Raw genomic sequence first — 22593 nt, 5'->3', positions numbered from 1 at the left:
GCCATCTATGTCACTGCTCGGATGCCACCCGTGTAACAGCCTGAAGGTCGGCCTTCTCCGCGCGCGGATGTCATCCCTTTCACTGTCTGGCTGTCAGCCTTCTCGCCGCCTGGATGACACCCGCCAGCTTGGGGCCAGATTCACCAAGCAGTTACGCAAGCAGTTACGAACCTGTACATCTTTTTTTCAATCTTTGGCGGCTTTGTTTACAATTATTAAGCTGTTAATGAGCTCCGAAGCACCAGGAGGCTGTTTATGACAATAACAGCAGTTCAGTGGTAGGTTTTCATGCTTTTAAACTGTTTAAAAAAATGTAACCAAAGCCGTCAAAGATTGAAGAAAGATGTACAGGTTCGTAAGTACCTGCGTAACTGCTTCGTGAATCTGCGCTTATAAATGGGCACTGGGTCCATAAGGATGCCCATATGAACCCAGTACCCATTTCCTCCCGATGTTTGCCCAACCGGGTCTCTCGATGTACCAAAACGTCAATCAAATCCAACCTCCTAACCAGAAGTGTATGAACTCAACCAACCCACCTAACCAATCATTCCGATACATAGAAAGGGATCAGATATCTTTGAACCATTTCTTGTCACAGTACGTTGCCTCTGTAACGTTGATTATCATTACGTACAAAACACGACCAACTAGTTGAGGGGCAGGCTTGGCTTGGCTTGGGTGCCCCCATGTCGACCTAGTGGTGTGCTCGACACGAGCACCGTGTCGACCTAGTGGTGTGCTCGACACGAGCACCGTGTCGACCTAGTGGTGTGGTCGACACGAGCAATGTGTCGACCTAGTGGCGTGGTCGACACGAGCACCGTGTCGACCTAGTGGTGTGGTCGACACGAGCACCGTGTCGCCCTAGTGGCGTGCTCGACACGAGCACCGTGTCGACCTAGTGGCGTGGTCGACACGAGCACCGTGTCGACCTAGTGGCGTGGTCGACACGAGCACCGTGTCGACCTAGTGGTGTACTCGACACGAGCACCGTGTCGACCTAGTGGTGTGGTCGACACGAGCACCGTGTCGACCTAGTGGTGTGGTCGACACGAGCACCGTGTCGACCTAGTGGTGTGGTCGACACGAGTACCTAAAGGGGGCAACATGAGGGGCCAACACTGACCAACCTACCACAAAGGACAGTCAAGAACTTTGTAGAGAATCAGCCAGCCTTCTCCAAACTATTTTGTGGCGGTGCGGATGCAACGGGACATGACACCCCGCCCCTCTTCCCCCTCAATCATTTGTAATTGTATCGATCCACCCCGACCCGCCCATGTTGAACATCTTCCCAGCAGCAGTCACTGTGAAATGTTGGGCGAGGGTTGTCCCAAACACCTGGCTTACAACATAGGAGAGCAAGACATTATGTTTAATAGATATTGATAATGTGAATATTTGGAAAGTATAGATGTTACGGCCTCTATGGGTCGCAACCGGGTTCTTTGACGGTAGAACCAAACTTACTGTATCCGACCCCAAGTCGGTAGTACGCTTTCAAGACAGTGGTTATATAGCGCATAAAAAAGGGAGGGGATGAACAAAACATTGTTCCTTTCGTCAATGTTTTAAATATCTTTCCACCACTGTTAAGTAGATATATGTACACCGTGACCATAAATAATTTATAAAGAAACGACAGGCTATTACTACACCATGTACAATCCTTTCGCTCAGGATATCAAACGTGTTCACGTGCAGAGTTCATCAATCCCCAGTATTTTTTTACTGTTCAGTAGCGTATCCAACCTTACTGGGAAGAACACCGGCGAGTTCACCTGTTCGTGGGCCAGCCCACTGATAGTGTCATGAGGTGCCTGTACCCCCACGACCGCTCTCCAGCTACTCGCTGGCAGAGTACCTCAGCCACACGCTCAGCGGGGTCACAATACAGGGGTAGCGATACCCTGGCAGCAGTCTCTAGCGACCAGCTAGAGGTACTTAACCTCGTACTCGTACCTCGTAACCTCGTACCTCGTAACCTCGTACCTCGTAACCTCGTACCTCGTAGAGGTACTTAACCTTAACGACCAGCAGTACTTAACAGGCACCACCCTGTCGTCAGTCTCTCCCGTAAGCCAGTCCCGAAGGCACGCCGATCCTTTTCAACATTTAAGCACTTGCAGCTACCACACTGCTTCATCGGCGGCGGCTTCCTTGGTCGTTTCCAAGACCATGTGGGGAGACCGTGGCCTGCCCAAGATGAACTGCCTTCTCCAGTACCGCTGCCCCCCAGACGTCACCTCTGTGGACACAAAACGTCATCAATGACCTAGCCGGTACTGGCGAAACTAAGACATACCACTAACCCACTGGGAAGTTGACATTGTGCTCTGTAGCACACACTAGGTGGCGCTGGTGTTGAGGCGTCACCTCACCAGAGGTCACTCACAACGACCCCTCTGGCTGACCCAGGCAGGAATCTTTAGCCATTTGATAACCACCACCAGATAGCGTCGTCTACATATTGTACTACTCCCAGGAGTTCGGGTGCGGACTCTTAGATGGCGCTGGAACTGCCACTCTACCTCCTGACAAGGGCCTAATAGTAGGCAAGTACACCAATATAGTTATGTGTCTTGTTCACTATATTTATACATTTTATAATGTTAAATATTTTATGGGGGTGTTGCTGAACAATCACCATCCCATAATCTAATGGTGACTGTGAGGGTCAAGGTGATGGTGATAATGGTGACTGTAGGGGTCAAGGTGATGGTGATAATGGTGACTGTGGGGGTCAAGGTGATGGTGACTGTGGGGGTCAAGGTGATGGTGATAATGGTGACTGTGGGGTCAAGGTGATGGTGATAATGGTGACTGTGGGGGTCAAGGTGATGGTGACTGTGGGGATCAAGGTGATGGTGATAATGGTGACTGTGGGGGGTCAAGGTGATGGTGATAATGGTGACTGTGGGGGTCAAGGTGATGGTGATAATGGTGACTGTGGGGGGGTCAAGGTGATGGTGATAATGGTGAGTGCGGGGGTCAAGGTGATGGTGACTGTGGGGATCAAGGTGATGGTGATAATGGTGACTGTGGGGGGTCAAGGTGATGGTGATAATGGTGAGTGCGGGGGTCAAGGTGATGGTGATAATGGTGAGTGCGGGGGTCAAGGTGATGGTGATAATGGTGAGTGCGGGGGTCAAGGTGATGGTGATAATGGTGAGTGCGGGGGGGGGGACAAGGTGTTGGTGATAAGGCGCCCCCCCCCAGTCATATTGATGACGTCACACGTTGTTTACGCTACTGTGAATACAAATCTAATATATTTATAAATGATTTTTTGTTTCATTTTCTTAACTTGTCCACTTACTAATGTGATTGTTTTTTATGCATTAATATTTCCTGGCGCAGACAAGGGTTTAGTGAGGAGCTAGTTTGCCTGGGCTTGGCGTGGGGGGTGATGGCTGCCAGTGTGGCTGTGGGGGGGTGGTGGCTGCCAGTGTGGCTGTGGGGGGGTGGTGGCTGCCAGTGTGGCTGTGGGGGGGTGATGGCTGCCAGTGTGGCTGTGGGGGGGTGATGGCTGCCAGTGTGGCTGTGGGGGGGGGGGATGGCTGCCAGTGTGGCTGTGGGGGGGTGATGGCTGCCAGTGTGGCTGTGGGGGGGGGGATGGCTGCCAGTGTAGCTGTGGGGGGGTGGTGGCTGCCAGTGTGGCTGTGGGGGGGTGATGGCTGCCAGTGTGGCTGTGGGGGGGTGATGGCTGCCAGTGTGGCTGTGGGGGGGTGATGGCTGCCAGTGTGGCTGTGAGGGGGTGATGGCTGCCAGTGTGGCTGTGGGGGGGGTGATGGCTGCCAGTGTGGCTGTGGGGGGGTGATGGCTGCCAGTGTGGCTGTGGGGGGGTGATGGCTGCCAATGTGGCTGTGGGGGGGTGATGGCTGCCAGTGTGGCTGTGGGGGGGTGATGGCTGCCAGTGTGGCTGTGGGGGGTGATGGCTGCCAGTGTGGCTGTGGGGGGGGTGATGGCTGCCAGCGTGGCTGTGGGGGGGGTGATGGCTGCCAGTGTGGCTGTGGGGGGGGTGATGGCTGCCAGTGTGGCTGTGGGGGGGTGATGGCTGCCAGTGTGGCTGTGGGGGGGGTGATGGCTGCCAGCGTGGCTGTGGGGGGGGGGGGTGATGGCTGCCAGTGTGGCTGTGGGGGGTGATGGCTGCCAGTGTGGCTGTGGGGGGGGGGTGATGGCTGCCAGTGTGGCTGTGGGGGGTGATGGCTGCCAGTGTGGCTGTGGGGGGGGGGTGATGGCTGCCAGTGTGGCTGTGGGGGGGCGGAGGTGAAGTTGTTTGGCATCATTGTAGCAAATATTGACCTAATCTGATCCAGCGAGTTATTGTCCTTGGTCATGTGTGTGTGTGTGAGGGGGGGGCGCTACGTGGCTCTCGGTGTTTGTTTAACTTACTAAATGCTGCAGTCGAGTAGTTTAGTGTACTGTAAAGGTGTTGTGGTGTAGTCTGGGTGTGTCTTACTTAGTGTATAGCCAGTATACGTATATACATGATATATACGTCAGAAAATCCAGTAGGACTGTGTGGGCGCTAACCTGTGACCCCAACGCATTGCTAGTCGCGTACGCTACCACTGGACCACCGCGGGCTTGTGCAACGCATACAACAGGATTTCTACTGAAATCCCAGGAAGTGAGGAGGGCTTCAGTAGCCAGGCGAGGTGGTCACGTCTGGCCCGCCTGTGCTCGGGGGGCAGGGCACACTGCCCCTGCACCTCACGCCACAACTTCACAAACACACAGGAATCACCATAACGTGTGTGGTCCAGTGGTAGAGTATGAGGCTTGGCCATGCCGGGGTCGCAGGTTCGCGCCCACCTCCCTGCCCTAGTGGATTTGTTCATGGCGTTAGTGTGATATATGTGTGTACTGTATACATATGTATCTTGTGTATATATGTATCTTGTGTATTCGTATATATGATGAGCCTAAGCCGTAGCCAGGCTCATCAAGGTGCCCCTGGGACCTAAGCCTACTACCTAACCTCTTGCAGGATGCAACGCGCAAAACTGTTCCCTATCTCCCGAGTACCTATTTACCTGCTAGGTGAAGATACGCATGAGGTGAAAGGAATCGTGCCCTCCTGTTCGGTCTGCCTCCAGGTGCTGAAGGCTGAGGCATGCGGGACTGTCTGCTGATTACCTGAGACTGTGAACCACAGTTCGGTACCTGCACGAGGGGCTGGGGGCCCCGGCAGGAGGGGCTGGGGGACCCGCCAGGAGGGGTTGGGGGACCCGCCAGGAGGGGCTGGAGGGCCCCGGCAGGAGGGGCTGGGGGCCCTGGCAGGAGGGGCTGGGGGCCCTGGCAGGAGGGGCTGGGGGCCCCGGCAGGGGGGCTGGGGCCCCTGGCAGGAGGGGCTGGGGGCCCCGGCAGGGGGGCTGGGGGCCCTGGCAGGAGGGGCTGGAGGCCCCGCCAGGAGGGGGCTGGGGGCCCTGGCAGGGGGGCTGGGGGCCCTGGCAGGAGGGGCTGGGGGGCCCCGGCAGGAGGGGCTGGGGGGCCCCGGCAGGAGGGGCTGGGGGGCCCCGGCAGGAGGGGCTGGGGGCCCTGGCAGGAGGGGCTGGGGGGCCCCGGCAGGAGGGGCTGGGGGGTCCCGGCAGGAGGGGCTGGGGGCCCCGGCAGGAGGGGGCTGGGGGCCCTGGCAGGAGGGGCTGGGGGGCCCCGGCAGGAGGGGCTGGGGGCCCCGGCAGGAGGGGCTGGGGGCCCTGGCAGGAGGGGGCTGGGGGGGCCCCGGCAGGGGGGCTGGGGGCCCTGGCAGGAGGGGCTGGGGGGCCCCGGCAGGGGGGCCCCGGCAGGGGGGCTGGGGGCCCTGGCAGGAGGGGCTGGGGGCCCCGGCAGGGGGGCTGGGGGCCCTGGCAGGAGGGGCTGGGGGCCCCGGCAGGAGGGGCTGGGGGCCCCGGCAGGAGGGGCTGGGGGCCCCGGCAGGGGGGCTGGGGGCCCTGGCAGGAGGGGCTGGGGGCCCCGCCAGGAGGGGGCTGGGGGCCCCGCCAGGAGGGGGCTGGGGGCCCTGGCAGGAGGGGGCTGGGGGCCCCGCCAGGAGGGGGTTGGGGGCCCTGGCAGGAGGGGCTGGGGGGCCCCGGCAGGGGGGCTGGGGGCCCTGGCAGGAGTGGCTGGGGGCCCCGGCAGGGGGCTGGGGGCCCTGGCAGGAGGGGCTGGGGGCCTCGGCAGGGGGGCTGGGGGCCCTGGCAGGAGGGGCTGGGGGCCCCGCCAGGAGGGGGCTGGGGGCCCCGGCAGGAGGGGCTGGGGGGCCCCGGCAGGAGGGGCTGGGGGGCCCCGGCAGGAGGGGCTGGGGGGCCCCGGCAGGAGGGGCTGGGGGGCCCCGGCAGGAGGGGCTGGGGGCCCCGCCAGGAGGGGGCTGGGGGCCCAGCCAGGAGGGGGCTGGGGGCCCCGCCAGGAGGGGGCTGGGGGCCCCGCCAGGAGGGGGCTGGGGGCCCCGGCAGGAGGGGCTGGGGGCCCCGGCAGGAGGGGCTGGGGGCCCCGCCAGGAGGGGCTGGGGGGCCCCGCCAGGAGGGGCTGGGGGCCCCGGCAGGAGGGGCTGGGGGCCCTGGCAGGAGGGGCTGGGGGGCCACGGCAGGAGGGGCTGGGGGCCCTGGCAGGAGGGGCTGGGGGCCCCGCCAGGAGGGGCTGGGGGCCCCGCCAGGAGGGGCTGGGGGCCCCGCCAGGAGGGGGCTGGGGGGCTCCAAGTTTCAGTGTTGTGGTCAAAACTTGTCCACAAATGTGTCGGGGTCGAAGCTCCCGTCTCAACACACCTGTTGATTCACCACACCTGCAGGTGGTACTCCAGCAGCCCCTGGCGGGACAGTGTGCATGTACTCCAGCAGCCCCTGGCGGGACAGTGTACATGTACTCCAGCAGCCCCTGGCGGGACAGTGTACATGTACTCCAGCAGCCCCTGGCGGGACAGTGTACATGTACTCCAGCAGCCCCTGGCGGGACAGTGTACATGTACTCCAGCAGCCCCTGGTGGGACAGTGTACATGTACTCCAGCAGCCCCTGGCGGGACAGTGTGTTTATTAAACTATACACAGGTGTTGGGGTGACTACACGCAGGTGTTGGGGTGACTACACGCAGGTGTTGGGGTGACTACACGCAGGTGTTGGGGTGACTACACGCAGGTGTTGGGGTGACTACACGCAGGTGTTGGGGTGACTACACGCAGGTGTTGGGGTGACTACACGCAGGTGTTGGGGTGACTACACACAGGTGTTGGGGTGACTACACACAGGTGTTGGGGTGACTACACGCAGGTGTTGGGGTGACTACACGCAGGTGTTGGGGTGACTACACACAGGTGTTGGGGTGACTACACACAGGTGTTGGGGTGACTACACACAGGTGTTGGGGTGACTACACACAGGTGTAGGGGTGACTACACACAGGTGTTGGGGTGACTACACGCAGGTGTTGGGGTGACTACACACAGGTGTTGGGGTGACTACACACAGGTGTTGGGGTGACTACACGCAGGTGTTGGGGTGACTACACTCAGGTGTAGGGGTGACTACACGCAGGTGTTGGGGTGACTACACACAGGTGTTGGGGTGACTACACGCAGGTGTTGGGGTGACTACACACAGGTGTTTGGGTGACTACACACAGGTGTTGGGGTGACTACACACAGGTGTTGGGGTGACTACACGCAGGTGTTGGGGTGACTACACGCAGGTGTTGGGGTGACTACACACAGGTGTTGGGGTGACTACACACAGGTGTTGGGGTGACTACACGCAGGTGTTGGGGTGACTACACACAGGTGTTGGGGTGACTACACACAGGTGTTGGGGTGACTACACGCAGGTGTTGGGGTGACTACACTCAGGTGTAGGGGTGACTACACACAGGTGTTGGGGTGACTACACACAGGTGTTGGGGTGACTACACACAGGTGTTGGGGTGACTACACACAGGTGTTGGGGTGACTACACACAGGTGTTGGGGTGACTACACACAGGTGTTGGGGTGACTACACACAGGTGTTGGGGTGACTACACACAGGTGTTGGGGTGACTACACACAGGTGTTGGGGTGACTACACACAGGTGTTGGGGTGACTACACACAGGTGTTGGGGTGACTACACGTAGGTGTTGGGGTGACTACACACAGGTGTTGGGGGTGACTACACGCAGGTGTTGGGGTGACTACACGCAGGTGTTGGGGTGACTACACTCAGGTGTAGGGGTGACTACACACAGGTGTTGGGGTGACTACACACAGGTGTTGGGGTGACTACACACAGGTGTTGGGGTGACTACACACAGGTGTTGGGGTGACTACACACAGGTGTTGGGGTGACTACACACAGGTGTTGGGGTGACTACACGCAGGTGTTGGGGTGACTACACTCAGGTGTAGGGGTGACTACACACAGGTGTTGGGGTGACTACACGCAGGTGTTGGGGTGACTACACACAGGTGTTGGGGTGACTACACTCAGGTGTAGGGGTGACTACACACAGGTGTTGGGGTGACTACACGCAGGTGTTGGGGTGACTACACACAGGTGTTGGGGTGACTACACGCAGGTGTTGGGGTGACTACACACAGGTGTTGGGTGTGTTACATAGCTGGCTGCGCCCGCGGTGTTGTCTCTCTTGGTGTTGTTTGTTTTGTCTGGCTAGTGTCCCTGGTCGCCACCAGGGCGGGTGACCCACCTGGTGACTTACACCAGGTGTAGGGTGTAGGGTGTTGGGTGTGGGGTGTAGGGTGTAGGGTGTGGGGTGTAGGGTGTAGGGTGTAGTGTGTAGGGTGTAGGGTGTAGGGTGTGGGGTGTAGGGTGTAGGGTGTAGGGTGTGGGGTGTAGGGTGTAGGGTGTAGGGTGTAGGGTGTGGGGTGTAGGGTGTAGGGTGTAGGGTGTAGGGTGTAGGGTGTGGGGTGTAGGGTGTAGGGTGTAGGGTGTAGGGTGTGGGGTGTAGGGTGTAGGGTGTAGGGTGTAGGGTGTGGGGTGTAGGGTGTAGGGTGTAGGGTGTAGGGTGTGGGGTGTAGGGTGTAGGGTGTAGGGTGTAGGGTGTGGGGTGTAGGGTGTAGGGTGTAGGGTGTGGGGTGTAGGGTGTAGGGTGTGGGGTGTAGGGTGTAGGGTGTAGGGTGTGGGGTGTAGGGTGTAGGGTGTAGGGTGTAGGGTGTAGGGTGTGGGGTGTAGGGTGTAGGGTGTGGGGTGTAGGGTGTAGGGTGTAGGGTGTAGGGTGTGGGGTGTGGGGTGTAGGGTGTAGGGTGTGGGGTGTAGGGTGTAGGGTGTAGGGTGTGGGGTGTAGGGTGTAGGGTGTAGTGCGGGTAACAAATCAAACCTCAAATCGTTTTCAACACATTCTGGGGGGGGGGTTTATTATGTATGTGTATGTGTGTGTGTATCTATCTATCTATATATATATATATATATATATATATATATATATAATGTGTCGTACCTAGTAGCCAGAACGCACTTGTCAGCCTACTATGCAAGGCAAATTTGCCTAATAAGCCAAGTTTTCCTGAATTAATATATTTTCTCAATTTTTTTTCTTATGAAATGATAAAGCTACCCATTTCATTATATATGAGGTCAATTTTTTTTTATTGTAGTTAAAATTAACGTAGATATATGACCGAACCTAACCAACCCTACCTAACCTAACCTAACCTATCTTTATAGGTTAGGTTAGGTTAGGTAGCCAAAAAAGTTAGGTTAGGTTAGGTTAGGTAGGTTAGGTAGTCGAAAAACAATTAATTCATGAAAACTTGGCTTATTAGGCAAATCGGGCCTTGCATAGTAGGCTGAGAAGTGCGTTCTGGCTACTAGGTACGACATATATATATATATATATATATATATATATATATATATATATATATATATATATATATATATATATATATATATATATATATATATATATATATATATATATATATATATATATATATCTTTTTTTTTTTTTTTTTTTTTTTTTTTATCAATAGGGAAGGGAGTACCACCTCTGGCTGGAAGAAGGGGGACCCATAGCCTCGGAGGAAACCACACATAACGCATTGGAGGGAATGTAGGTCCCCTCCAATACAGTTTCTGTGTGCTTTTCTCCTACCACCCCCTTCCCTTTTTTTTTCCTTTATTGTGTATTTAAAGGTTACAAATATATATATATATATATATATATATATATATATATATATATATATATATATATATATATATATATATATATATATATATATATATATAGTCAATCACTCGAAATTATTGACTGGTGGACATTCAGTACAACATTACTAGGTGTTAAATTACGACTTATTAGTAACTAAAATATAAACAAATACAGATTATATGTACAGTTGTTAAGGCGACATGACTCCTGCAAGGTCTCAGGACTGTACCGCTTGAGCAGCCCGGCCTCCAAAAATGGGGTGGTAAATGTAAGAAGACAAATAAGTGCAAATATGTACTATTCATATCAGTTAGGAATTGTACTTATTTTCACTTAGTATTAAATCGTAGTGTCAAATATATTGGGAATATTTGAGTTTACCTGAAAAACTGAATAGAAAACCACAACCTCACCTAACCGTCTTAGTTTTTGAATATAATAATTTTATTGCTTCTTAATTATAATTAGTACTTAACCTAGAGCTATAGTGATATTACAGTTTTATAAAACTAATAAAACAAAACTAAAATATATCAATAAATTGTAAAGAAACTCAGGATATTTCAAAATTTTGTATAAAATCTATATTGTTTAATAAACCTGAAAAAGAAATTCCTAAAATTTAAAACTTGTAAGTTGAAAACTTCGTTTAAAATTCTGAATGTCTTGACAGAAAACGAGGAGAATTAAATCGGGGGAGGGAGTTGGGTAAATATAACAGCCCCATAAGTGTAATTATGCACTGTTTGTGACAGTAAGAAAGTGTACTTATTACACTTAGTATTAAGTCGTACTGTCAATTCGGAGGATGGGTTGGCCTGAGGGCTGTCCGCCTTGCTGACACCAGGCGGGCTGTCCGCCTTGTTAACACCAGGCGGGCTGTCCGCCTTGCTGACACCAGGCGGGCTGTCCGTCTTGCTGACACCAGGCGGGCTGTCCGCCTTGTTGACACCAGGCGGGCTGTCCGCCTTGCTGACACCAGGCGGGCTGTCCGCCTTGTTGACACCAGGCGGGCTGTCCGCCTTGTTGACACCAGGTGGGCTGTCCGCCTTGTTGACACCAGGCGGGCTGTCCGCCTTGTTGACACCAGGAGGGCTGTCCGCCTTGTTGATACCAGGCGGGCTGTCCGCCTTGCTGACACCAGGCGGGCTGTCCGCCTTGCTGACACCAGGCGGGCTGTCCGCCTTGCTGACACCAGGCGGGCTGTCCGCCTTGCTGACACCAGGCGGGCTGTCCGCCTTGCTGATGTAACGACCGCTTCTATACCCTGTCGTAATAGCCGCGGCCTCTATAAAAATAACCCAATGTTCCCCAGTATTAATCCTGTTATCTTGTTATCTCTCGTGATCGTAATATACGCTCTCTGTTGTACATCTCTGTCTCTCTCCACTCAATACCCCAGCTTAACACTGTTACAGTCCAGTATGACCCCTCACTGGACTGCCACGTATGTAAGAGGAATATTAAATGAGGAAGATACACCAAGGACAAGGGTTATTAGTTAAAAAAAAAACAATAACAAAACACATTTACACTGCCACCACCTTCCTGACCAACCATACCTGAATGTGTCAATCACCGATCCCCCAGGAAGGCAAGGAATCAGTAACCCTGGGACTCCGGGTAATATGAATTTCAGAAATAAATTTTGGAAAATTAGTTTGTGTAATTTACGTTACTAATTTAAATCCAAGGGCAACTTTAGTATCTATTAATAGTAGGAGAACATGGGGGCTTCCAATACAACACCTAAAAATGACAAAGTAGCAAAATATATCAAAGGGGAGTTAAGTGAATACCACTGGACAAGCTATACAATTTATTTTATGAAACATGTAAATTAAGACAATTTGAACACATAACCTATTCTATTTCCCTAGAGGCACAATGGATATTTACTGAGGACACGAAAACTCAAGTGCTACTCTACCTTAAATACCCGCACTACGGCCACGATGTTGATGGCTGCCCTCAGCCCCGAGGATACGGGCTTGCGGCCCTGTTCCTAATACACTCCCAAGACACACTGATGAAATTTAGTTTTTCCAACTTATTGTTGGGAAGAATTACTCCTCCCACCATCTAATACAGCCCCAGGGCTCCACCCATTATTTTGGCAATGGCCAACCATTTAACACGTAGGCCTGAGGTCTGGCTCTCTAGGGCCAATAAGGACTTGGCCCTTATCTCAGGCCAATCACCTTCACTGATCTGTCGTGGAAAGCTACATGAATTCCTGAAGATTGAGTCAGCTCTCCCCAGCTACAGAGAAGGGGGACAAGGCGCGTCTATGGAGCCCAGGCACCTGCGAGCAATGTTTACAAAACTGATAATTTATGTTCAAGCCTGTCTCCTCTAAGATAGGAGTAGGGACATTTGACTCTGCCTGGTATGGGGAAGGCCGCTGCTGAGAGGGACAGAGAGGGATGAGAGGGGGTGGAGAGGGAAATATCTGAGTGGGGAAGTTGAGTGGGAGAAGCCAAGGTATCCACGACCACCCTACCCTCAGGTCAACCTCTTGACCCTGACAAATGGGCGACAGGGGGGGGGGGGAGAGGAGGAGACGAATGACGGCCAAGGGGAGGGGAGAAGGAAGGAGGGGAGAGGGAGAAGGAAAGGAGGGGAGAAGGGGAGGGAAAAGAGGGGAGAAGGGAGAACCAATGATCTGAGCCCCAGATCATTACAACTCCCCCTCCTTTGTTGTAATGATCTGGGGCTCAGATCATTGGTTCTCCCTTCTCCCCTCTTTTCCCTCCCCTTCTCCCCTCCTTTCCTTCTCCCTCTCCCCTCCTTCCTTCTCCCCTCCCCTTGGCCGTCATTCGTCTCCTCCTCTCCCCCCCCCCCCCTGTCGCCCATTTGTCAGGGTCAAGAGGTTGACCTGAGGGTAGGGTGGTCGTGGATACCTTGGCTTCTCCCACTCAACTTCCCCACTCAGATATTTCCCTCTCCACCCCCTCTCATCCCTCTCTGTCCCTCTCAGCAGCGGCCTTCCCCATACCAGGCAGAGTCAAATGTCCCTACTCCTATCTTAGAGGAGACAGGCTTGAACATAAATTATCAGTTTTGTAAACATTGCTCGCAGGTGCCTGGGCTCCATAGACGCGCCCAATCACCTTCACTGATCTGTCGTGGAAAGCTACATGAATTCCTGAAGATTGAGTCAGCTCTCCCCAGCTACAGAGAAGGGGGACAAGGCGCGTCTATGGAGCCCAGGCACCTGCGAGCAATGTTTACAAAACTGATAATTTATGTTCAAGCCTGTCTCCTCTAAGATAGGAGTAGGGACATTTGACTCTGCCTGGTATGGGGAAGGCCGCTGCTGAGAGGGACAGAGAGGGATGAGAGGGGGTGGAGAGGGAAATATCTGAGTGGGGAAGTTGAGTGGGAGAAGCCAAGGTATCCACGACCACCCTACCCTCAGGTCAACCTCTTGACCCTGACAAATGGGCGACAGGGGGGGGGGAGAGGAGGAGACGAATGACGGCCAAGGGGAGGGGAGAAGGAAGGAGGGGAGAGGGAGAAGGAAAGGAGGGGAGAAGGGGAGGGAAAAGAGGGGAGAAGGGAGAACCAATGATCTGAGCCGCCTTGCTGACACCAGGCGGGCTGTCTACCTTGCTGACACCTGGCGGGCTGTCAGCTAATAAGCACCAGGACTGACCAATCCTTATAGACGATCAATGGCGCGGTGGTCACAGTATTGTGTACGTTCAGGGGTGATCGTGGATGCCATGGGTTCGAGTCCTGGTCGCGTGATTCGAATTCAATCCAGACTGTGATACATACGTCAGGCTGCGAGCAGCCGCGTCCAACAGCTGGCTGACGACTGGTCTACAGCCTTGTTCACCAGTCTAGCAACCAGGGGCCAGATTCACGAAGCAGTTACACAAGTACTTACGAACTTGTACATCTTTTCTCAATCTTTGGCGGCTTTGTTTTCAATTATTAAACAGTTAATGAGCTCCAAGGCACCAGGACGCGGTTTATAACAATAACAACAGTTGACTGGGAAGTTTTCATGCTTGTAAACTGTTTAATAAATGTAACCAAACTCGTCAAAGATTGAGGAAAGATGCACACGTTCGTAAGTACTTGGGTAACTGCTTCGTGAATCTGGCCCCAGGAGGCCTGGTCGAGTACTTGGCCGCTGGGACGTTGATCCTCGAAATCATCGCAAGGTAACTGCAAGGTAAGGTAGGAGTTCTTAGTGATTTATGAAAGCTCAGGAATCTATACATCATTTGATTGACGGTTGAGAGGCGGGACCAAAGAGCCAGAGCTTAACCCCCGCAAGCACAACTAGGTGAGTACATATATATATTCGCAGGGTTTTTTCAAGTATTGGGAGGAGGGATTTTTTATCAGTATTTCATCTGGGAATTATGTACTGTGCGGTTGGGTTTTCATCTAGTAAATCGAGGCTCTTGGGCCACCAGCTGTGGGAGCGGGGCGTCTCATCTTGGGCCACCAGCTGTGGGAGTGGGGCGTCTTATCTTGGGCCACCAGCTGTGGGAGTGGGGCGTCTCATCTTAGAGTAATCTTTCTAACATTGGGCCCTCTAACATGACGATGGTGTTCCACACCCTGATGGCTTGGTGCTGTAGTCTGATGTTTAGTGGCTGTATGTTCAAGGGCTCATGGAGCTCCTGGATTGTCTGATCATATGGTGGACTGTGTTTTGCTGCTCTCCTTAGTGCCTTATTTTGCATTGCTTGTGGTTTTTGCATGTTAGTTTTCTTTAAGGTGTGTAGTGGTACTGGGGGATACTCTAGATGCGGCCGGACCAAAGCCTTATATAGATGTATCTGTATGTTTATACTGAGGCTTCGGAATCTCCTCAGTTTCCCTGAGGCTGCTTTGGCTTTGTTTAGTCGGTCCTTTATGTGAATTTGTATCCCTGTTCTATTGATCATGAGTCCCAGCATTCTGCCTACCTCCGCATATTGGATCGGATGGTTGTCAAGGGTGATGGGGTCAGGGTTTCTTTTCGCAATGTGTATTATCTGAAACTTTTGTTTGTTTGTGCTAATTTTCCAGTGCTTCTCAAAGTTGTTTATGAGTTCAGTTGCTGTCTTGGTCTTGTCGGCTAGTAGCGGGTTTGATGGTCCCGGTTGGCATATTATTTGGGTGACATCGTCAGCGTATGTGATGTATTCTCCATGATGGGGTTGGGGTAGGTCAGCTGTATATATGTTGAGTAGAGTAGGGGGAGAGGCCGTTTCCATGTGGTACTCCACTTTTCAGTTCTATTACGTCACCCCAGTAGCTGCAGATATTGAGTCTAGCAGTTCTGTTGTCTATAAAGCTGCAGAGAGTAGCAGTAAATCTTTGTAGGAGTCCTAGCTCAGATATCTTATATTTTAGGCCTGTGTGCCAAACTATGTCGAAGGCTTTCGAAAGGTCTCTAAGCACTATATTACACTGATCCTTTTTTTCGACATTGCGTTGGCCATATGCTCGTAGATTAGGGGCTATAGCTGAACGCTGGACCCTCTCTGCGGTTTCTAAATCCATGTTGCTTGGTGTTATATTTCTCTTCCTCTTCCATGTACTTCACAAGTCTCTGATTTATTCTTTTTTCGAATATTTTGCCTGGTACTTCTAGGAGGGAAATTGGTCTGTAATTTTCAGTTTGGGTTGGGGGTTTACCTGACTTGGGGCTTAATCTTATTGTGGCATTCATGAAGTATGTGGGGAATAGTCCAGATGCCAGAGCTGCATTTACTATACATGTGTACTGATGGAGTGCAATCACTGGTAGGTTGGATAATACCATCTTATATATCTTGCTGTTGCCCGGCGTCTTGTTCTTGAAACCTATAATTGTTTTATGGACCTCCGCAATGGTTATGTGTTTCATAAGGGGGCAGTCATTGAGAATGTTATTAAGCTCTATTGTTTGCGTCGGGAGTAGTGTTGCAGCGCTGTTTTCGACTTGAGTTGTAATTTCCCTTTCATTAATGGGGCAAAAGTTTAGATTTTCGTCCGGGTTTATTCTGCATATTTTTTTCCAGAACTTCCTGAATTCCTGTTTTTGTTCTCTTTCCTCGTAGAGTTTGTTTCCTGCGGCGTCAATGATGTAGGGTGTTTCCTGCGGCGTCAATGATGTAGGGTGTTTCCTGCGGCGTCAATGATGTAGGGTGTTTCCTGCGGCGTCAATGATGTAGGGTGTTTCCTGCGGCGTCAATGATGTAGGGTGTTTCCTGCGGCGTCAATGATGTAGGGTGTTTCCTGCGGCGTCAATGATGTAGGGTGTTTCCTGCGGCGTCAATGATGTAGGGTGTTTCCTGAGGCGTCAATGATGTAGGGTGTTTCCTGCGGCGTCAATGATGTAGGGTGTTTCCTGCGGCGTCAATGATGTAGGGTGTTTCCTGCGGCGTCAATGATGTAGGGTGTTTCCTCAACTGAGTTTCCCAACAGGGTTTTTATTTTTTTCCAGAACTTCCTGGGTTTCTGTAGTCGACTTGGGTTATGTTATATTAAGTCATCTCATTTTTGGTGTACTCTGTTTTGCATCGATCTTGCGGCTCATCTTGCAGTTCCCTTTGTAGTCTTTTGCGCTCGTCTATCCACACACTGTGTGTTGTGAGTTGTAGAAGACTGTTACATCTTGTTTGCAGTGTCTTGAGGGCCTCTGGACACTGTAAAGGTGTCCTGGCCTGTCTAAAGAAGGCCTGACGGGTGTGGGAGCGTTATATGGTGAGCTACGGGCATATGATCGTTCATGCATTTTTCTATGGTGCTAATTAATCCATGTATTTAGCTCTGTGTTTATGCATGATTTCTTCTTCCCATTAAAGTCCGTAACATTGATTTCCTATGCACTGCTTTTGAACGCCTCCCAGTCAGTTTTAGTATATTGAAGTCTTGGTGGTGAGGGTTTCTGAATAGCGTTAGTTGACAGCGTCATTATTATTGGTAGGTGGTCGCTTGTGCTCACAGGGCCCCTTTCTATGTGGGTGTTTAGGAGGTGGTGGTTGTTTGACAGTATTATGTCTGGTTTACCACTGTGGCCTTGTCTGACGTAAGTTGGGAAGTCCAGGCCCAGGTGGGTTAGATTTCCGTTCCTTATCATATTGTGGATGGCTTCTCCTGCTTGGTTGTTCCTTCCGTGTCCCAGGGTTCCGTGTCCCAGAGTTCCGTGTCCCAGAGTTCCGTGTCCCAGAGTTCCGTGTCCCAGAGTTCCGTGTCCCGTGTTCCGTGTCCCGTGTTTCTGTTCCTGGCGGTGAGTGTCATGACGTCTGCCAGGGGAAGGTAAGGTCGTCTTGGTGGTTGGTAACACGTTCCTGTGAAGATTATAACCTTTCGTAGTTTGGAGTTCAATTACCAGGAAGTTTTCTTGGAAAATTATCTAGAATTTTCTGAGGAATATTTCTCCTTACAGCAATTGCTGCTCCATCGTTGATATTCTAATTCTAACATTCTGATCGTGTTCCATGCCCTTAGCGAGGACATGATCAAGGCATAGCAGGTGGGCGGGGCGGTGGGGTGTTCAGGGGGTTGGTGAGGATACGGGGGGGATAAAGAAGGGTTGGGAGGGAAGGAGAGGGGAGTATCCAGGGGTGGGGCTAGAAGGGAGGGGTGATGGGGGGGGGGAGGCTGGCAGGTGTAGCGGTGTGGTCAGTGGGCCAAGACCTGACCAGCTATCAGGTACCGTTTCTTAGTATACTCACCGTTCCTTAGTATACTCACCGTTCCTTAGTATACTCACCGTTCATTGGTATACTCACCGTTCATTGCTATACTCACCGTTCATTGGTATACTCACCGTTCATTGGTATACTCACCGTTCATTGGTATACTCACCGTTTCTTAGTATACTCACCGTTCATTGGTATACTCACCGTTCATTGGTATACTCACCGTTCACTGGTATACTCACCGTTCATTGGTATACTCACCGTTCATTGGTATACTCACCGTTCATTGGTATACTCACCGTTTTTTAGTATACTCACCGTTCATTGGTATACTCACCGTTTCTTAGTATACTTACCATTCATTGGTATACTCACCGTTTCTTAGTATACTCACCGTTCATTGGTATATTCACCGTTCATTGGTATACTCACCGTTCATTGGTATACTCACCGTTCATTGGTATACTCACCGTTCACTGGCATATTCCCCGTTCATATATATATATATATATATATATATATATATATATATATATATATATATATATATATATATATATATATAATATATAATATAATATAATATAATATAATATAATATAATATAATATAATATAATATAATATAATATAATATAATATAATATATAATCTCTCAATAGACTCAGTCCGACCCAATTCCCCGAGACGCTTGTGTTGCCTCGTTTGTTTAGGGGCAGTGCGCGCCGTGACGCTGTGTTTACCTTAGTGTCCAGAGGCCGTGGGAGGCGGCCAGTATTGGTGTCAACACTCTCCGCGCCACCCATGAGAGGTGCTCCTCCACCTCCACCACCACCTGCTCCTCCTCCTCCACCACCTGCTCCCCCTCCACCACCTGCTCCTCCATCACCTGCTCCCCTCCACCACCAGCTCTTCTACCACCATCTGCTCCTCGTCCACCACCTGCTCCTCCTCCACCAACAGCTCTTCCACCACCTGCTCTTCCTCCACCACCTGCTCCTCCACCACCTGCTCCTCCTCCACCACCTGCTCCTCCACCACTTGTCAAGCAACAATAATAACATGTCATGGAAGTAAAATCAGCAGGAAAGGGCTGGAACTGTGGTTTGGTGCTAGGAAAGGTGGGATGGGAAAGGTGTTAATGGTTGCAGGAGATGGTAGTTGATGGGTGATAGCAGCACGAGGAGGAGAGGGTAAGGGGGAGGTGATAGAGGAAGAGGGAAGGGTAGACCATTAAGGGGGAGAGGGCGGCAGAGGAGAAGGAGAGAGTTCCCTCCCCCGGGAAGACATAACAGCAGAGGTACATACCTCTCAACTATCGTTCGACTCCAAGGTATACTTAACTATTTATGTTTGAACCAGATACGGTGCTGGGGTCAGGGGACAGTGAAGGTGTCAGGGGGACGGTGAAGGTGTCAGGGGACAGTGAAGGTGACAGGGGACAGTGAAGGTGTCAGGGGACAGTGAAGGTGACGGGGGACAGTGAAGGTGTCAGGGGACAGTGAAGGTGTCAGGGGACAGTGAAGGTGTCAGGGGACAGTAAAGGTGTCAGGGGACAGTGAAGGTGTCAGGGGGACGGTGACACTCCGCCTGTCCCATCTCCTCCACCACCACTATCTACTTTATCAATTTCTCAGACATTTTTTGAGGTGTGATGTCCTGGTACTGGAGGAAGATTTCGAAACCGTTGTTAAACCCATTAGTTGGGTGCCCTTGAGTCTTGTTTGCAACACCCATTAGTTGGGTGCCCTTGAGTCTTGTCTACAACACCCATTAGTTGGGTGCCCTTGAGTCTTGTCTACAACACCCATTAGTTGGGTGCCCTTGAGTCTTGTCTACAACACCCATTAGTTGGGTGCCCTTGAGTCTTGTCTACAACACCCATTAGTTGGGTGCCCTTGAGTCTTGTCTACAACACCCATTAGTTGGGTGACGTGTGTTTTATTTTAATAGTATTCTACTCGGAATTGGGACATTTTTTATTGATATCACAGTATATACACGACTGACACTCCCACTCCAACCACAACCACTACCACCAGCACCATCAACCGTCACCAGTTGAGAAAGGTGACACAGTTGGAGGTGGTGCAGGTGGGAGCAGTAATGGTAGTGGGACTAATGGTGATGATGGTGCATTGTACTCCTCTTTATGTCTTCCCTGTACTCATTACAGGGAGCTGTAATCATCACACCTTCCAATACTCATCCCATCACCGGCAGTGTCCTACCCTGAAGATGGCCAGGGGGGATGCCCAGGGGATGGCCAGGGGGATGCCCAGGGGGATGCCCAGGGGATGGCCAGGGGAAGCCCAGGGGATGGCCAGGGGATGGTCAGGGGATGCCAGGGGGATGGCCAGGGATGGCCAGTGGATGCCAAGGGGATGCCCAAGGGGATGGCCAGGGGATATTAAAGAGTATATTCTACTCCCCAATCCCGGCCCGAGGCCAGGCTCAACTTGTGAGAGTTTGGTCCATCAGGGTGTTGCTTGGAGCGGCCCGCAGGCCCACATACCCACCACAGCCTGGTTGGTCTGGCACTCCTTGAAGAAAACAATCTAGTTTCATACTCTTGAAGATGTCCACGGTTGTTCCGGCAATATTTCTGAAGTTCGCTGGGAGGACGTTGAACAGCCGCGGACCTCTGATGTTTATACAGTGTTCTCAGATTGTGCCTTTGGCACCTCTTCTCTTCACTGGTTCTATTTTGTATTTTCTTCCATATCGTTCACTTCAGTACGTTGTTATTTTACTGTGTAGATTAGGGACCTATCCCTCCAGTATTTTCCACGTGTATATTATTTGGTATCTCTCTCGTCTCCTTTCTAGTGAGTACATTTGGAGAGCTTTGAGACGATCCCAATAATTTAGGTGCTTTATCTCGTCTATGCGTGCCGTATATGTTCTCTGTATTCTCTATATTTCAGCAATCTCTCCTGCTCTGAAGGGGGAAGTGAGTACTGAGCAGTACTCAAGACGGGACAACACAAGTCATATGAAGAGTACAACCATTGTGATGAGATCTCTGGACTGGAAGGTTCTCGTAATCCATCCTATCATTTTTCATTACTCATTATTCCCAAATCCTTGACATGCTGTTTGCTACTGTGGGCAGATTCGATTGTGTTTTGTACCCTGTATTATGTTTCAGATCCTCATTTCTGCCGTATCTGGAAATTATCACCGTTAAACATCATGTTATTTTCTGCTGCCCAATCGAAAACTTTGTTAATGTCTGTTTGTAATTTTTCAATGTCTTCAGCAGAGGTAATTTTCATGCTTATTTTTGTATCATCTGCAAAGGATGACACGAAGCTGTGACTGGTATTTTTGTCTATATCTGATATGAGAATAAGGAACAGCAGTGGTGCAAGGACTGTGCCTTGAGGTACTATACTTTTATCTGCACTAGGACTCGATTTTACTTGATTAACTGTTACTCTTTGTGTTCGACAGGAAATTTCGACAGGAAATTGAGTATCCAGCGTCCAACTTTACCAGTTATACCCATTCACCTCATTTTGTGTGCAATCACTCGCCTTTCCATGGTCACAATTGTCGAATGCCTTTGCAAAGTCTGTTTATACAACATCTGCATTCTGTTTTTCTTCTAATGCCTCAGTGATTTTGTCATAATGGTTAAGTAGCTGTGAGAGGCATGATCTTCCTGCTCTAAATCCATGTTGGAAAGGATTTTGGAGGTCATTGGTTTCCATGAATCTAGTGACCTGACTCCTGATCACTCTCTCAAATACTTTTATTATGTGGGACGTTAGTGCAACTGGTCTATAATTCTTTGCCAATGCTTTGCTACCACCCTTGTGTAGAGGGGCTATGTCTGCTGCTTTAAGTGCATCTGGTATCTCCCCCGTGTCCAAGCTCTTCCTCCACACTATACTGAGTGCCTGTGCTACTGGCACTTTGCATTTCTTTATAAATATTGAATTCCATGAGTCTGGACCCAGGGCTGAGTGCATGGGCATATTGTCAATTTCTCTTTCAAAATCTGCTACGCTCGTGTTGATATAAGTTATATTTTCAGGTGTTTGGATATCACTCATAAAGAAATTGTCCGAATCTTCCACTTTCATGCTGAGTATCGGAGTGCTAAACATGTCCTCATACTGCTCTTTTAGGATTTCACTAATTTCTTTGTCAACCTCAGTGTATGAACCTTCACTAATACGAATAGATCCAATACTGACAGTGGTTTTTACTTTTGATTTAGCATATGTGAAGAAATATTTTGGGTTTTTCTTTATTTCTTGAAATGCTTTCTGTTCTAGTTGCCTTTCTTCAGTCTGATAGGAATGCTTCAGTCTCTGTTCTATTTCTTCAATCTCCTTGTTTTAATTGTTTCCTCTTTGTATTGAGAGTTGTGTCTGCTTAAGCATTTCCGTTAATTTCTTCCTTCTCTTGTAATGTCGTCTGCGTTCTCTTTCTACATTGGACCTCTTTTTGGCTTTCCTCAAAGGAACATGTTTCAGACAGACTTCATATGCTTCAGAAGTCAGTTTTTCTATTCCTTGTGAAGAATTTTTATTTCTTAGAACATTTTCCCATTGAATGTTTGTAAGTTCCCTGTTTATTTTCTCCCAGTCTATCCTCTTATTATTAAAATTGAATTTATTGAATAGCCCTTCTCGCTTGTTGTTTCTCTTGGGCCTACTACCGTTATTAATGTTAGTTTGCACTTCAATGAGCTTGTGGTCCGAGTACGTAGTGTCTGAGATAGGAATGTCTCTGATTTGCTCCTCATTGTTCGTGAATATCAGGTCCAGCGTGTTTTCGTTCCTAGTTGGTTCTGTAATCTGCTGACTGAGCGAGAATTTGTC

The 22593-nt window shown here is 50.9% G+C and overlaps 1 protein-coding gene across 2 annotated transcripts in view; it reads left to right on the top strand.

Moving 5' to 3' along the window:
- LOC123746341 (paternally-expressed gene 3 protein) overlaps positions 1–22593 on the top strand; it is a 218944-nt gene that overhangs the window by 710 nt on the left and 195641 nt on the right. The window lies entirely within an intron of this gene.

The sequence above is a fragment of the Procambarus clarkii genome, chromosome 80 (assembly GCF_040958095.1).
Source record: "Procambarus clarkii isolate CNS0578487 chromosome 80, FALCON_Pclarkii_2.0, whole genome shotgun sequence".
In the NCBI taxonomy this organism is placed as follows: Eukaryota; Metazoa; Arthropoda; class Malacostraca; order Decapoda; family Cambaridae; genus Procambarus; species Procambarus clarkii.
The sequence above is the reverse complement of the archived record's forward strand: the minus strand, read 5'-3'. Positions and strand labels throughout refer to the sequence as shown.